Source organism: Cebidichthys violaceus, unplaced genomic scaffold (assembly GCF_023349555.1).
Source record: "Cebidichthys violaceus isolate CVI_PGR_0920_01 unplaced genomic scaffold, fCebVio1.0.p SCAF_93, whole genome shotgun sequence".
NCBI lineage: Eukaryota > Metazoa > Chordata > Actinopteri > Perciformes > Stichaeidae > Cebidichthys > Cebidichthys violaceus.
In genome coordinates, this window is record NW_027176979.1 from 637501 (window position 1) to 645148 (window position 7648).

At 42.6% G+C, this 7648-nt stretch overlaps 1 protein-coding gene across 1 annotated transcript in view; it reads right to left on the minus strand.

The window, feature by feature from the left end:
- Nucleotides 1-6721, minus strand: part of raly (RALY heterogeneous nuclear ribonucleoprotein) — a 99474-nt gene extending 92753 nt beyond the window's left edge. The window contains exon 1 of the mRNA XM_068704511.1: nt 6627-6721. The gene's annotated coding sequence lies outside the window, so the exon portion shown is untranslated. The remainder of the gene's footprint in view (nt 1-6626) is intronic.
- Nucleotides 6722-7648: the final 927 nt, after the last annotated feature.

The following is a 7648-nucleotide window of genomic DNA, read 5'->3' on the forward strand; positions in this document are numbered from 1 at the left end:
TTCTTGCAGATATTCAGTTTCTCCAGGAGAGAGAGAATTAGTTTTTCTCTTTAAATAATTGTGGTTCTCCAATGCTGATTGTCTCTCTGGGATTAATTCAGGGACGGAAATGCTTCCTATTTGGGTGGTAAATCGGTGTGTGTGTGTGTGTGTGTGTGTGTGTGTGTGTGTGTGTGTGTGTGTGTGTGTGTGTGTGTGTGTGCATATCTGGCAACGAAGCCAGATAATGAGTTTCCACTATATTTACATTTTTCAAGCCATGGGGGCAATTTCCCAGCGTTCAAAGCGCTCAGCTCAATGAATCATGGGGGGGGCAGTAATGCAGATCTACGGAGACGTAAGTGACGGCTGTAGAGCTGGCTTTGTGTTTCTGTAATCGATCACTCAAATGAAAACGCATTTTCCTCAATAAGCACAAGAGAGAGAGAGAGAGAGAGAGAGAGAGAGAGAGAGAGAGAGAGAGAGAGAGAGAGAGAGAGAGAGAGAACAGGAAATGTAGTACAGAAAGTGAGAAACTATTTCAGGGCAACTGAGCTGCGTTGGTCCAATCTAAGACACAGATTATAATGTATATTATATATATATATATATATATATATATATAATAATAATAATAATATGTAATATCAGTCTGGTGCATTCTGGTTCTCTTTACTATGCATTTGGTATTTACAATAATGGGAAGAAAAGCCGATTAACTGAACTGTAAGAAGTGGGCGTGTTTACCCTGTTGTTGGCGGTCGCCATCTTGTTTTTTTTAAACCAGAAACGATTCAAGAGGGAGGAGCTACGAACAGCTGAACAATGAATAAGACGCTTCATGAACTGAAAACACACCATGAAAGGGTTAAAGTTAAAGGACAACTTCCAGATCGGACAACGGTAGAGACCTGTCAATCACAGTAAGCCCCGCCCCTAAATCATCTCCTCTTTATGGTGTGTTTGACTCTAAATGGAGCATCATGTACTAAATGAACATCATGCTGTATTGAAGAAGACTAGAGGTTGAGACCATAAACTCATGTTCACAGTGGTTTTAAATCCAGCCTTCAGCTGCTCTGGTGACTTGTTGTTGCCTCAGGCTAAACCAAGAACGTCTTACATATTCATCAAGTAGACGCATGAAACGCATGAAACACATGAAACCCAGGAAACAGGACAACAGGGTCTCTGGTTCTTCAGTTAACAGACCACCTGCTGCTCTCTTCACTCTTCACTGTGTAGTGTTGTTACCAGCAGAGCTGAGGAGAGGAAGGTGACATGAAAGGACATCAAAGGACCTCTAGCCTGAGTTTTACGTCCACGTTTCTACTACAGGAGCCCCGACAAGTCCTGCACTGAAAAGATGGACGAGCCTGAATCCAGGCTGCAGCCGCGGACATCCAGAAGTGACACATCTGCAGTCTGAGCAGGAAACGCCTCCTGATGAAGCAACGTTCAGACGCAGCGTGAGCTGAAGCTGCAGGAGAACACCAGAGTTCAGAGGAAACGTTGTTCATAGATCGTGGATCGATTCAACGCAGACGTTCAGTGAATCAGGTGACGAAGAAGAGACCCTGAGAAACGATGAAGAGACCTTCAGAAACAAAGCCTCCACACGAGAGAGACAACGTCCGTCCCCCCCGAGAGCAACAACAGGAAGACAGAGACAGAGACAGAGACAGAGACAGAGAGAGAGAGAGAGAGATGCATTGTAGCAGTAATAGCACTACAGCTATAATAATAATAATAGTGTTTTCTGATCAATAACAATAACAGTACTGGTGGATGTAATTCAGGCTGCATCATATATTACTATTGATTAACTAGTCAATTAATCTGTTTATTCTATTATATTTAATCATCTTCTCTCACGCTGGACCTCAAAGCCTTCAGTGAGGTTACTGGAGGACTCTGATATAAAACATGAAATGATGACATCACTGGAGTAAGACTCGTAGAGAATCAAGTGTTTGAATCAGTGAAGTGATTCAAACTGTACCGTTGGTTTCAGCCCGTTTCTCACTCGTAAACAGAAACTAACCGAGGAACACGGTGAGATGACGCATGGTGCAACGTTGCGTTGTCATCAGAACAGCTTTGCAGAAATGACAATTAACACGGAGTAGAAGCACATTGTTGTTGTCTCCGTCTGAAACGCTCCAGAGGTTCTGAGGAGAGTGTTCTGAAGCTGCAGCTCGTTCAGAGCGGAGAACGAGCTGCAGACATTCCACCGACACCCCAGTCCTACATATGACAGAATGATGATAATAACAGCTGTAATAACAATAATAGATATATGACTGATGATAAGGACGACAGCAGTGGGTGCCACGCACGTTTGACACGGACCCACAAAAAGGCCGACTAACCCTGAGTGAGGTGGGTCAAACAAACACAGGACTTTCACTCAGGTCACCGTTGACTTACGTACTTATTTTAAACCCAAACCTCGATCTCTTCCTAACCCTAGCAGTTATTTTGTGGTCTGAACTTAAGGACCATAACATAACATAACGACCTGCTCGCCGTGCGCTGACCCGCTTGTTACTTCAACAACACTGTACAGTATCCACAGCGACACCGGTTCAGTTTCTAACAACGTTCAAAATGACTTCAGCCTCGCCTGAACCCTCGACCTTCTCCGACACGAACGCGAGCCGAACCAGAAACATCCACTCGCTGTAGAAGACCTTTAAATATGCAACGAAAATCAATATGAAAATCAATTTTCCACAACTCTGAAACCACATGTTTAACGGCACTCAGCCAAACTAAACCACACACACACACACACACACACAACGCCGCAGAGCACGAGCTCTAATGAGCTCCACACACACACACACACACACACACACACACACACACACACACACACACACACCAGAGTCCATTCATCACAGCACAGAGCCGCTAAATAATTAACATGACCGTGTTTCAATGCAAGAAGTTATTTATTCATCTTCCTCTTCTCTATCAATACAGCAGCCTGAACGATGACACAGAGAGAGAAGAGAGTGAGGAGAGTGAGAAGGGAGAGAAGAGTGAGAAGAGAGAGAAGAGAGAGAGGAGAGTGAGGGGAGTGAGAAGAGAAAGAGTGAGAAAAGTGAGAAGAGAGAGGAGAGTGAGAAGAGAGAAGAGTGACGAGAGTGAGAAGAGAGAGGAGAGTGAGAAGAGTGAGAAGAGAGAGAGAAGAGTGAGGAGAGTGAGATGAGTGAGAAGAGAGAGAAGAGTGAGAAGAGTGAGGAGAGTGAGAAGAGAGAGGAGAGTGAGAAGAGAGAAGATAGTGAGAAGAGTGAGAAGAGAGAGAAGAGTGAGAAGAGAGAGAGATAAGAGTGAGAAGAGAGAGAGAAGAGAAAGAGGAGTGAGAAGAGAGAGGAGAGTGAGGAGAGTGAGAAGAGAGAGAGAAGAGTGAGGAGTGTGAGAAGAGAGAGCAGAGTGAGAAGAGTGAGAAGAGTGAGAAGAGAGAGAAGAGTGAGGAGAGTGAGAAGAGAGAGAGGAGTGAGAAGAGAGAGGAGAGTGAGGAGAGTGAGGAGAGTGAGAAGAGAGAAGAGTGAGAATAGAGAGAGAAGAGAGAGAGAGAAGAGTGAGAATAGAGTGAGGAGAGTGAGAAGAGAGAGAAGAGTGAAAAGAGAGAGAAGAGTGAGAAGAGAGAGAAGCGAGAGAAGAGTGAGAAGAGTGAGAAGAGTTAGAAGAGTGGACGCAGCAGGTCTATAAAATAAAACATGTTTCCTTTTAGTGATCAAGATACTTTCAGATGAATTTAGAAATGACACAAAAACAAAAGTCTATCAGGAGACTTTCAATCAACTGGAGCGAAGACACTTTGGTCAGAAGTTCGAGCTGGAGGCTGTGATCAGCAGCAGGCCGACTGATCCACACACAGTGGTGAAGACGTGGAGCAGGATCATGAGTCCATGCTGTTTGACGATAACGGAGACGAAACACCTTCTCAGAGTGGAGGAACCGGCGGCTTCACTGATCTCATCCTGCAGCTGCATCTCACCGCTCACAGCAGACACGTGAAACAGCGTCCTACCGGAGGGATGCGTCTTCATCCAGATCCTCCGCTCTGACAGCGCTGCTCGTAAAGCTGCACTTCTGCTCTGACAGGACTGTTAAAGATGTCATTTATTCACGGAACGGTGAACGTCCTCCTTCATTCATCAGGTCCAGCCTGCAGCTCTGAACGCACGCTCCTTGTGTGGAGGAGGCGCATTTCCCTTCAGGCGGTCTTCATGAATTCAGTCACATTTTACGGTCGTTTTCTGTTTTTTTGTTCCTGTAATTTCCAACTTATAAAGATCATTTTACACTAAGAAGCGCATTTCCTTGATTGCAACAGTTGTTTGTATTTAAGCTCCAATACAGTCACACTTAATAATAAACAGCACTGTATTAATAAACAGCACTGATTAATAAACAGCTGTATTAATAAATTAGCTGTATTAATAAACAGCACTGTATTAATAAACAGCACTGATTAATAAACAGCTGTATTAATAAATTAGCTGTATTAATAAACAGCACTGTATTAATAAACAGCTGTATTAATAAACAGCACTGTATTAATAAACATCTGTATTATTAAACAGCTGTATTAATAAACAGCACTGTATTAATAAACAGCTGTATTAATAAACTAGCTGTATTAATAAACAGCACTGTATTAATAAACAGCACTGTATTAATAAACAGCTGTATTAATAAACAGCACTGTATTAATAAACAGCACTGTATTAATAAACAGCTGTATTAATAAACAGCACTGTATTAATAAACATCTGTATTATTAAACAGCTGTATTAATAAACAGCTGTATTAATAAACTAGCTGTATTAATAAACTAGCTGTATTAATAAACAGCACTGTATTAATAAACAGCACTGTATTAATAAACAGCTGTATTAATAAACAGCACTGTATTAATAAACAGCACTGTATTAATAAACAGCTGTATTAATAAACAACTGTATTAATAAACAGCACTGTATTAATAAACAGCTGTATTAATAAACAGCACTGTATTAATAAACAGCACTGTATTAATAAACAGCTGTATTAATAAACAGCTGTATTAATAAACTAGCTGTATTAATAAACAGCTGTATTAATAAACATCTGTATTAATAAACAGCACTGATTAATAAACAGCACTGTATTAATAAACAGCACTGTATTAATAAACAGCTGTATTAATAAACTATCTGTATTAATAAACAGCTGTATTAATAAACAGCACTGTATTAATAAACAGCTGTATTAATAAACAGCTGTAGTTAATTGTCATCCTGCCAGGAGCAGTGATACGCGTCGTCATATCTCACAGTTGCTTTATTCTCATTCCAATCTTTCACAAATGAGTCAATCAGTGTTGATGACTTCATATCATTCAGTGATCCGTTACATACAGAGAATCCTGAGGGGGGAAGTACCACACACACACACACACACACACACACACACACACACACACACACACACACACACACACACACACACACACACACACAGACACAGATCACCTCGTCTATTTCCCTTTCATACGACACACAAATCATCTGTAACTTTTCTAAACAATCTGGTTTCTTGAGATGACAATAATGACATAAGTGAAGTAATACTTTATAAGGAGAAATGAATGAACATTTTGCTGCGATGGCTGCGTCTAACATCCCGTTATGTTAACGCATGATGGATGAGGAAGTCTTTTTTCCGGACTTTACCACGGCACTCAAATGCACCCTGTTCTACTCAGCTGACAGTGAGCAGCAGCAACACCTGCATGAAGTAAAGCATCGCTTTACATGGGAATCTTCTGCTCTTTAACCAAACGCCAAAACAAACCTTGAAACAGAGAAACAATTCAGAAGCAAAGCGTGTGATGGAAACAGTGTCGTGAGGTTCAGATCTGCATGGAGCAACAGTCAGTGTGCAGAGAGTGAGACCATCAGGGAGAACAGAAACCTGACCCGTCTGCTCCACCAGGACCGGCAGTGAAACAGGCTGTGTGTGTGTGTGTGTGTGTGTGTGTGTGTGTGTGTGTGTGTGTGTGTGTGTGTGTGTGTGTGTGTGACAATAAACACATGTCGTTCACACGCACTGACCGAGATTCACAACTGAGATCACCGTTCAGTCTCAACGGAAGCAGTTCCGTGGATGAAGATCAGCTGTCCGTGCAACACCTGCCCATCACCATCAACATCACCATCCTCATCCTCGCTGCGCTCTGGCATGCTGCATGCGCAACATTCAAGTTTAAGAGGACTGTAAATCCCATTAAGTAAAAAAAAATGTACAAGAATGAGATAAAAGAGATCAAACAGAAGAATGAGAAACAGGAAAATCAAAATGAATCTGGTGAGATCAGAGAAGACAGATTTCTTCAAATTAAAAGAGAAAAAAAGCGAGAAAATATCTCAAAAAAACAAATAAAAGAGGTGAAAATAAACCAGAACCGGGCTTCCGTCCAGCAACAAGCAGCGGGGAAAAGCTCCGGTAAAGACTCGCAGCACAACACAGAGGAATCCAAGCAGCTGCTGCAATTCAGAGCGAAAAATAAAACAAAAAAAAACCAAGAGGAGAACCAAAACAGCAACAAAGAAAGAACGAGGGGAAGAAGAGAGGAAGGAGGAAGGACCTACCGACGCAGGAGGCAAAAACGCTCAAAGAGGCTGAAGCGAGAGGAGCAGAAGGCGGCGGAGGCTGAGGCTGAGGCTCGGTGTGCGCTCGGTATCCGGGCTGGAGCTCCGACTGCGCGCCGGCCGGTGGTGCGGTGGTGAACAGCAGCTGAGCGAACGACTGGAGCGAACCACTGAGCGCTGGCAGGCAGGGGGAGACCGGGCGGCGGAGCTGCCGCGGGGAGCCCCCGTGCGTAATTTGGCACCGGGCTAAAACAGCGCACGGAGAAAGCGAGGAAGGCTCTTAAAGGGACATCCCGTCCCAGAAACAATGGATTCATCAAACAAGCCCGACTGCACAGCGACGCTCACACGTTCACCTCCACACAATAATACACCTGAGGCTGTTAGTTCATATCAAACTACTACCACACACACACACACACACACACACACGACACACTTTGCATTTCTCGACAAACACCGTGTTGACTCACCTGCGTGTCCGTTGGCGGGGCTCCTCCATTCAAACAGAGGCGCTGTCCAATCAGCTGTTGAATACGATGCTCATCCGGATGACGTACCAGTCACGTGGTCCAAAGGTTTTTTGTATAATTTCATAATGTCAAACCTGCATTTCACTGAGGAGCAGTTAAGATGATTGCTGGAAACATAAATATATATAAATATATATATATATATATATATATATATATATATATATATATATATATATATATATTTATGATAAATGTATATATTGTGGATTCTTGTTGAAAACAGATTGTGATCACTTCCGGTGGGACATGTTGGGTCATTACTCAGCCTGAGGAGGTGAGGTTCAGGTACTTACATGTTCACATATTGATCATATCACAGTATGAACCTTGCATTACTCGGTATGTTTGAGAGCTCAATCATTAATCTTTATTTGTGACGTGGAAACCAACAATGTTTCATCAATCAGGGACTTAATAACCATAATCCTGCTTCATGCATTTAACACATTCAACCCATCCCTATGTTATTGGTTAGGTTAGGGGTTA